This window comes from Lissotriton helveticus, chromosome 8 (assembly GCF_964261635.1).
Source record: "Lissotriton helveticus chromosome 8, aLisHel1.1, whole genome shotgun sequence".
Taxonomy (NCBI): Eukaryota; Metazoa; Chordata; class Amphibia; order Caudata; family Salamandridae; genus Lissotriton; species Lissotriton helveticus.
The window spans coordinates 1,541,820,469-1,541,830,468 of NC_136069.1; positions in this window are offsets into that span (position 1 = coordinate 1,541,820,469).

The window sequence follows — 10,000 nt, forward strand, 5'->3', positions numbered from 1 at the left end:
TCCGGGAGACCAGATGGCCGAGGGGATCCTGGAGACCAGATGGCCGAGGGGATCCGGGAGACCAGATGGCCGAGGGGATCCGGGCGACCAGATGGCCGGGCACGAAAGGGACGCCATCCGGTCGCCCCGTGCCCCCACGAAGGAGGGAGCGGGCGCCCGGGGCATGGCGGGCCGGAGGCCCGGGGCCCCAGCCGGGCCACAGCCATGGAGGCTGCCAGGGGCCGGCGGGCCCTCCGACCCGGGGCCCGCTTACACCTTGACAAGCAGGGGAGGCCTGCAAGGGACCGACGGACCCCTGTCCTGGGCCCTGGGTGGAGCGGCAGCCCGGGGGACCGGGCCCAGGGCCGGAGCGCCCGACCCGGGGCCCCGACCGGGCCCCTGGACCCAGCCGGGGCTCCCAGGACCGGAGGCACAGGGGAAGCCTCCCCGGGCCCGCCGGACCCCGTCCCGGGCACCCTGCCCCGCGGCAGGACCCAGGACGGAGCCCGGGGTGGGGAGGCCAACCTCCCCGGGGCCCTCAGGGGCCCCGGATGGAGCTCCTGAACACAGACAAGCAAGGGGAGGCTCCCCGGGCACATCGGAACCCCTTTCCGGGCCCTTGGCAGTGCGGCAGGCTGGGAGACAGGGCCCAGGGCCTGAGCACCCGACCCGGGGCCCGCCCGGGCCCCTGGACCCAGCCGGGGCTCCCAAGCCCGGAGGCGCATGGGACGCCTCCCCGGTCCCTCCGGACCCCGTCCCGGGCACCCTGCCACGCAGCAGGACCAAGGACAGAGCCCGGGGTGGGGAGGCCGCCCTCCCCGGGCCCTCAGGGGCCCTAGCCACTGCTCCTGAACCCAGCAAAGCAGGGGGAGGCTCCCCGGGCACATCGGAACCCCTTCCCGGGCCCTTGGCCGTGCGGCAGGCTGGGAGACAGGGCCCAGGGCCGGAGCACCCGACCCGGGGCCCGCCCGGGCCCCTGGACCCAGCCGGGGCTCCCAAGCCCGGAGGCGCATGGGACGCCTCCCCGGTCCCTCCGGACCCCGTCCCGGGCACCCTGCCTCGCAGCAGGACCAAGGACAGAGCCCGGGGTGGGGAGGCCGCCCTCCCCGGGCCCTCAGGGGCCCTAGCCACTGCTCCTGAACCCAGCCAGGCAAGGGGAGGCTCCCCGGGCACATCGGAACCCCTTCCCGGGCCCTTGGCCGTGCGGCAGGCTGGGAGACAGGGCCCAGGGCAGGAGCACCCGACCCGGGGCCCGCCCGGGCCCCTGGACCCAGCCGGGGCTCCCAAGCCCGGAGGCGCATGGGACGCCTCCCCGGTCCCTCCGGACCCCGTCCCGGGCACCCTGCCACGCAGCAGGACCAAGGACAGAGCCCGGGGTGGGGAGGCCGCCCTCCCCGGGCCCTCAGGGGCCCTAGCCACTGCTCCTGAACCCAGCCAAGCAAGGGGAGGCTCCCCGGGCACATCGGAACCCCTTCCCGGGCCCTTGGCAGTGCGGCAGGCTGGGAGACAGGGCCCAGGGCCGGAGCACCCGACCCGGGGCCCGGCCGGGCCCCTGGACGCAGCCGGGGCTCCCAAGCCCGGAGGTGCATGGGACGCCTCCCCGGTCCCTCCGGACCCCGTCCCGGGCACCCTGCCACGCAGCAGGACCAAGGACAGAGCCCGGGGTGGGGAGGCCGCCCTCCCCGGGCCCTCAGGGGCCCTAGCCACTGCTCCTGAACCCAGCCAAGCAAGGGGAGGCTCCCCGGGCACATCGGAACCCCTTCCCGGGCCCTTGGCAGTGCGGCAGGCTGGGAGACAGGGCCCAGGGCCGGAGCACCCGACCCGGGGCCCGGCCGGGCCCCTGGACCCAGCCGGGGCTCCCAAGCCCGGAGGCGCATGGGATGCCTCCCCGGACCCATGGAGCCCGTCCTGGGCATTGAGCCATGCCGTTGGCCTGGAGATGGGTGCCCCGGACGCCCGGGGGAGGTCTGTCTGGGACACATGGAGCCCGTCCTGGGCATTGAACCATGCCGTTGGCCTGGAGAAGGGAGCCCCGGACGCCCGGGGGAGGACTGCCCGGTACCCGTGGAGCCCTTCCCGGGTACTTTGCAACGCCGTTGGCCTCCTGGAGATGGGTGCCCCGAACGCCCGGGGGGGGTGGGCTGCCCGGGACCCGTGGAGCCCGTCCTGGGCACTCTGACCTGCTGTTGGCCCGGGGGAGGGACCCCAGACGACCGGGGCCCGTGGAGCCCGTCCTTGACACTCTGACAAGCCGTTGGCCCGGGGAAGGGAGCCCCAGACGACCGGGACCTGTGGAGCCCGTCCTGGGCACTCCTGTATGCCGTTGGCCCGGGGAAGGGAGCCCCGGATGTCCGGGACCCGTGGAGCCCGTCCTGGGCACTCCTGTATGCCGTTGGCCCGGGGAAGGGAGCCCCGGACGTCTGGGACCCGTGGAGCCCGTCCTGGGCACTCTGAAATGCTTTGGCCCGTGGAAGGGAGCCCCGGACACCCGGGGGGGAGGACTGCCCGGGGCCCGTGGAGCCCGTCCTGGGCACTCTGACAAGCCGTTGGCCCGGGGAAGGGAGACCTGGACGCCCGGAACCCGTGGAGCCCGTCCTGGGCACTCTGAAATGCTTTGGCCCGGGGGGGAGGACTGCCCGGGACCCGTGGAACTGGTCCTGGGCACTCTGACATGCCGCTGGCCCGGGGAAGGGTGCCCCGGATGACCGGGGCCCGTGGAGCCCGTCCTGGGCACTCTGACATGCCGCTGGCCCGGGGAAGGGAGCCCCGGACGCCCGGGGCCCGTGGAGCCCGTCCCGGGCACTCTGCCATGCCGTCAGCCTGGATGGAGCCCCGGACGCCCGGGGGGGCGAAGGCCCGGGACGCATGGAGCCTGTCCCGGGCACTCTGCCATGCCGTCGGCCTGGATGGAGCACCGGACGCCCGGGGGACGACTGCCCAAGAGCCATGGAGCCCGTCCTGGGCAATTTGACATCCAGTTGGCCTGGAGGAAGGAAGCTCCGGGTGGCCTAGGGAGGTGTTGCCCAGGCATATCCCATCTGGTCCCCATGGCAGAGAACCACCAACCCTGGAGGGGTGTCCGGGCATACCCTGCCCCATAGTAATCCGGAGGCAAATTACCCCCCTTTCTTGCAATCTGTGCACGCGAGGTGACAGAGGGGACCCAAGGCGTGAAAGAACCCGACCTCATGGAGCCCTCGCTGGGATCCGGGAGGCGAATGGCACCTCATTAAGACTTCCAGGGAAGTTCGGCCATCTGGTCCCCCCCATAGGAAAGCGTTGCAGGCGACCAGATGCCCGAGGGGATCCGGGCGACCAGATGGCCGAGGGAATCCGGGCGACCAGATGGCTGGGCATGGAGGTGAAGCCGCCTGGACTCTTCCCCACCCCGTCCCCGTCCCGGGACGAATGCCCGGGACGCATGGAGCCCGTCCTGGCCACTTGACGTCCCGTCCTGGGCATTGAACCATGCCGTCGGCCTGGAGAAGGGAGCCCCCGGACGCCCGGGGGAGGACTGCCCGGTACCCGTGGAGCCCTTCCCGGGTACTTTGCAACGCCGTTGGCCTCCTGGAGATGGGTGCCCCAGATGCCCGGGGGAGGTCTGTCCGGGACCCATGGAGCCCGTCCTGGGCAGTGTGACATGCCGTCGGCCTGGAGGTGGGAGCCCCGGACGCCCGGGGGAAGGCTGCCCGGGACCCGTGGAGCCCTTCCCGGGTACTTTGCCAATGCCGTTGGCCTCATGGAGATGGGTGCCCCGGACGCCCGGGGGAGGACTGCCCGGGGCCCATGGAGCCCGTCCTGGGCAGTGTGACATGCCGTCGGCCTAAAGGTGGGAGCCCCGGACGCCCGGGGGAAGGCTGCCCGGGACCCGTGGAGCCCTTCCCGGGTACTTTGCCATCCCGTTGGCCTCATGGAGATGGGTGCCCCGGACGCCCAGGGGTGGTCTGTCCGGGACACGTGGAGCCCGTCCTGGGCATTGAGCCATGCCGTTGGCCCGGAGAATGGAGCCCCCAGATGCCCGGGGGAGGTGTTGCCCAGGCATATCTCATCTGGTCCCCCGGGCAGAGAACCACCAGCCCTGGAGAGGTGTCCGGGCGTACCCTGCCCCTAGTAATCCGGAGGGAAATTACCCCCCTTTCTTGCAATCCGTGCACGCGAGGTGACAGAGGGGACCCAAGGCGTAAAAGAACCCGACCTCATGGAGCCCTAGCTGGGATCCAGGAGCCGAATGGCACCTCATCGGGACTTCCAGGGAAGCCCGGCCATCTGGTTGCCCCATTGGAAAGCATCGCGGGCGACCAGAGGGCCGGGATCGAAAGGACTCCCAGCTCCCCATCCATCCCAAGCCTTCGCGGTAGGGTTCCTGACTGCCTGCCCACGCAAGGCAGGGCTCTTGGACCCCGGCTGGGCCTCAGGCGCAGGTTGGACCACCGGAGCTCTAGGGCCCGGACGACCTGGGAGAGGAATGCCCGGGACCCGTGGAGCCCGTCCTGGGTACTTTGACATGCCGTCGGCCTGGAGGTGGGTGCCCCGGACGCCCCGGGGGAAGCTGCCCGGGACCCATGGAGCACGTCCTGGGTACTTTGACATTCCGTCGGCCTGGAGGTGGGAGCCCCGGACGCCCGGGGGGAGGTCTGCCCGGGACCCATGGAGCCCGTCCTGGGTACTTTGCCAATGCCGTTGGCCTCATGGAGATGGGTGCCCCGGACGCCCGGGGGACGAATGCCCGGGACGCATGGAGCCCGTCCTGGGCACTTTTCCATGCCTTCGGCCTGGAGCCCCCAGACACCCAGGGGAGGACCACCGTGAAAACCATGGAGCCCGACCCGGGCACTCTGCCATACCGTCAGCCTAGATGGAGCCCCGGACGCCCAGGGGACGAATGCCCGGGACGCATGGAGCCCGTCCTGGGCACTTTTCAATGCCGTCAGCCTGGATGGAGCCCCGGACGCCCGGGGGACGACTGCCCAGGAGCCATGGAGCCCGTCCTGGGCAATTTGACATGCAGTTGGCCTGGAGGAAGGAAGCCCCGGGTGGCCTAGGGAGGTGTTGCCCAGGCATAGCCCATCTGGTCCCCATGGCAGAGAACCACCAGCCTCGGAGGGGTGTCCGGGCGTACCCTTCTCCCTAGTAATCCAGAGGAAAATTACCCCCTTTTCTTGTAATCTGTGCACGCGAGGTGACAGAGGGGACCCAAGGCGCGAATGTACCCAACCTCCTGGAGCCCTCGCTGGGATCCGGGCGGCGAATGGCACCTCATCGGGACTTCCAGGGAAGTTCGGCCATCTGGTCGCCCCATAGGAAAGCGTTGCGGGCGACCAGATGCCCGAGGGGATCCGGGCGACCAGATGGCCGAGGGAATCCGGGCGACCAGATGGCTGGGCATGGAGGTGAAGCCACCTGGACTCTTCCCCACTCCGTCCCCGTCCCGGGACGAATGCCCGGGACGCATGGAGCCCGTCCTGGCCACTTGACGTCCCGTCCTGGGCATTGAACCATGCCGTCGGCCTGGAGAAGGGAGCCCCCGGACGCCCGGGGGAGGACTGCCCGGTACCCGTGGAGCCCTTACCGGGTACTTTGCAACGCCGTTGGCCTCCTGGAGATGGGTGCCCCAGATGCCCGGGGGTGGGCTGCCCGGGACCCATGGAGCCCGTCCTGGGCACTTTTACATGCCGTCGGCCTGGAGGTGGGTGCCCTGGACGCCCGGGGGAGGCCTGCCCGGGACCCGTGGAGCCCCTCCCGGGTACTTTGCCAATGCCGTTGGCCTCATGGAGATGGGTGCCCCGGACGCCCGGGGGAGGACTGCCCGGTACCCGTGGAGTCCTTTCCGGGTACTTTGCAACGCCGTTGGCCTCCTGGAGATATGTGCCCCGAACGCCCGGGGGGAGGGCTGTCCGGGGCCCATGGAGCCCGTCCTGGGCACTGTGACATGCCGTCGGCCTGGAGCCCCCAGACACCCAGGGGAGGACCACCGTGAAAACCATGGAGCCCGACCCGGGCACTCTGCCATACCGTCAGCCTAGATGGAGCCCCGGACGCCCAGGGGACGAATGCCCGGGACGCATGGAGCCCGTCCTGGGCACTTTTCAATGCCGTCAGCCTGGATGGAGCCCCGGACGCCCGGGGGACGACTGCCCAGGAGCCATGGAGCCCGTCCTGGGCAATTTGACATGCAGTTGGCCTGGAGGAAGGAAGCCCCGGGTGGCCTAGGGAGGTGTTGCCCAGGCATAGCCCATCTGGTCCCCATGGCAGAGAACCACCAGCCTCGGAGGGGTGTCCGGGCGTACCCTTCTCCCTAGTAATCCGGAGGAAAATTACCCCCTTTTCTTGTAATCTGTGCACGCGAGGTGACAGAGGGGACCCAAGGCGCGAATGTACCCAACCTCCTGGAGCCCTCGCTGGGATCCGGGCGTCGAATGGCACCTCATCGGGACTTCCAGGGAAGTTCGGCCATCTGGTCGCACCATAGGAAAGCGTTGCGGGCGACCAGATGCCCGAGGGGATCCGGGCGACCAGATGGCCGAGGGAATCTGGGCGATCAGATGGCTGGACACGGAAGTGAAGCCGCCTGGACTCTCCCGACCCTGTCCCCGTCCCCGTGCCCGTGCCCGGGACGCATGGAGCCCGTCCTGGGCACTTTTCCATGCCTTCGGCCTGGAGCCCCCAGACACCCAGGGGAGGACCACCGTGAAAGCCATGGAACCCGACCCGGGCACTCTGCCATGCCGTCGGCCTGGATGGAGCCCCGGACGCCCGGGGGACAAATGCCCGGGACGCATGGAGCCCGTCCTGGGCACTTTTCCATGCCTTCGGCCTGGAGCGCCCCGACACCCTGGGGAGGTCCACCCTGGAAACCATGGAGCCTGACCCGGGCACTCTGCCATGCCGTCGGCCTGGATGGAGCCCCGGACGCCCGGGGGACAAATGCCCGGGACGCATGGAGCCCGTCCTGGGTACTTTTCCATGCCGTCGGCCAGGAGCCCCCTGACACCCAGGGGAGGACCACCGTGAAAACCATGGAGCCCGACCCGGGCACTCTGCCATACCGTCAGCCTGGATGTAGCCCCGGACGCCCGGGGGACGAATGCCCGGGACGCATGGAGCCCGTCCCGGGCACTCTGCCATGCCGTCCCGACAAATTCGTACGGACTCCTAACCTTACGACACGGATCGGAATCGAGCCCTCTCTGACCCAGCAGTTTCAGGCGCCCGGGGGACGAATGCCCGGGACGCATGGAGCCCGACCCGGGCACACTGCCTTGCCGCCGGCCTGGATGGAGCCCCGGACGCCCGGGGGACGAATGCCCGGGACGCATGGAGCCCGTCCCGGGCACTCTGCCATGCCGTCGGCCTGGATGGAGCCCCGGACGCCCGGGGGACGACTGCCCAAGAGCCATGGAGCCCATCCCGGGCACTCTGCCATGCCGTCCCGACAAATTCGTACGGACTCCTAACCTTCCGACACGGATCGGAATCGAGCCCTTTCTGACCCAGCAGATTTCAGGTTGATTTGCTATATACTTTACGTACGATTTTATGGGGGCCGATTCCGATCCGGTACGTAAAAGCAAATACGACCGACATGTCGGACAACCACGTACACCCAGGGGATAGGACTGCCCGGGTCACATGGACCCCGTCCTGGGCACTCTGATCTGCCGCCGGCGCCGGGGATCGAACCGTGATCACCAGATGGGGATATCCCAAAAATCTGGCATGGATACGGCCCGCCAGGACAGGTTTGGGCACCCCTGTTGTACGGACTCCCAAGCCCTACGGTCCTTCTGACACGGATCGGAATCGAACCCAGCAGATTTCGCGTTGACTGCCTCTATATCAGGGGTGCCCAAACCAGTCCTGGCGGGCCGTATCCATGCCAGATTTTTGGGATATCCCCATCTGGGGATCACGGTTCGATCCCCGGCACCGGCGGCAGATTAGCCCAGCACCAGGTGACTCTGGGAAATAGCTGGCGCCGCGGCTAGGGCGGCTGACTCCGGAATCTGGAGATTTTTTTATTTAAGGTTTTTGTAGAGCGCATAGTAACCCTCGAGCATCCCAGAGATCAGGGTTCGATCCCCGGCACCGGCCGCAGATTAGCCCAGCACCACGTGACTCTGGGAAATAGCTGGCGCCACGGCTAGGGCGGCTGACTCCGGAATCTGGAGATCACGGTTCGATCCCCGGCACCGGCGGCAGATTAGCCCAGCACCAGGTGACTCTGGGAAATAGCTGGCGCCGCGGCTAGGGCGGCTGACTCCGGAATCTGGAGATTTTTTTATTTGAGGTTTTTGTAGAGTGCGTAGTAACCCTCGAGCATCCCAGAGATCAGGGTTCGATCCCCGGCACCGGCCGCAGATTAGCCCAGCACCACGTGACTCTGGGAAATAGCTGGCGCCACGGCTAGGGCGGCTGACTCCGGAATCTGGGGATCACGGTTCGATCCCCGGCACCGGCGGCAGATTAGCCCAGCACCATGTGACTCTGGGCAATAGCTTGCTTAATCTTCCCAACGGCCCCTAGCGCCTAGAGACCCTTACGGGTGATTGTGCGCCTTACAAATGTGGATTATTATTATTATTATTATTTGGGCCGATTCCGATCCGGTTCGTAAAAGCACATCTGCCCGAATCTGTCGGACAACCACGTAGGCCCGGGAGAGGACTGCCCGGGACCCGTGGAGCCCGTCCTGGTCACTCTGACCTGCCGTCTGCCCGGGGAAGGGAGCCCCGGACGCCCGGGGGGAGGACTGCCCGGGACCCATGGAGCCCGTCCTGGGCACTCTGACATGCCGTCTGCCCGGGGAAGGGAGCCCCGGACGCCCGGGGGGAGGACTGCCCGGGACCCATGGAGCCCGTCCTGGGCACTCTGACCTGCCGACGGCCCGGGGAAGGGAGCCCCGGACGCCCGGGGGAGGACTGCCCGGGACCCGTGGAACTCGTCCTGGGCACTCTGACATGCCGCTGACCCGGGGAAGGGAACCCCGGACGCCCGGGAGCCGTGGAGCCCGTCCTGGGCACTCTGACAAGCCGTCGGACCGGGGAAGGGAGCCCCGGACGCCCGGGACCCGTGGAGCCTGTCCTGGGAACTCCGGCATGCCGTTGGCCCAGGGAAGGGAGTCCCAGATACCCGGGACCCGTGGAGCCCGTCATGGGCACTCTGACAAGCCGGTGTCCCGGGGAAGGGAGCCCCGGACGCCCGGGACTCGTGGAGCCCGTCCTGGGCACTCTGGCATGCCGTTGGCCTGGGGAAGGGAGCCCCGGACGCCCGGTGGGGGAGGACTGCCAGGGACCCGTGGAGCCCGTCCTGGGCACTTTGACCTGCCGTTTGCCTGGAGATGGAAGCCCCGGATGCCTGGGGGAGGACTGCCCGGGACCCATGGAGCCCGTCCCGGGTACTTTGCCATGCTGTTGGCCTCCTGGAGATGGGTGCCCCGGACGCCCGGGGGAGGACTGCCCGGGACGTATGGAGCCCGTCCCGGGCACTTTTCCATGCCGTCGGCAGGGATGGAGCCCCGGACGCCCGGGGGACGACTGCCCAAGAGCCATGGAGCCCGTCCTGGGCAATTTGACAAGCCGTTGGCCTGGAGGAAGGAAGCCCCGGGTGGCCTAGGGAGGTGTTACCCAGGCATAGCCCATCTGGTCCCCCTAGCAGAGAACCACCAACCTTGGAGGGGTGTCCGGGCGTACCCTGTCCCTAGTAATCCGGAGGTACATTACCTGACTTTCTTGCAATCTGTGCACACGAGGTGACAGAGGGGACCCAAGGCGCGAAAGTACCCGACCTCCTGGAGCCCTCGCTGGGATCCGGGAGGCGAATGGCACCTCATCATGACTTCCAGGGCGACCAGATGGCCGAGGCGAGAGGGGCGACCAGATGGCCGGGACCAAAATGACGCCAATCTGCCTGCCCCGGAGCTGCAGGGCTCTGGGGCTGCAGGGTTCCGGGGGCTGCAAAGCTGCAGGTCTCTGGGGCTGCAGGGCTTCGGGGCTTCAGGCCTCCCCGGGCCCTGATGGACCCT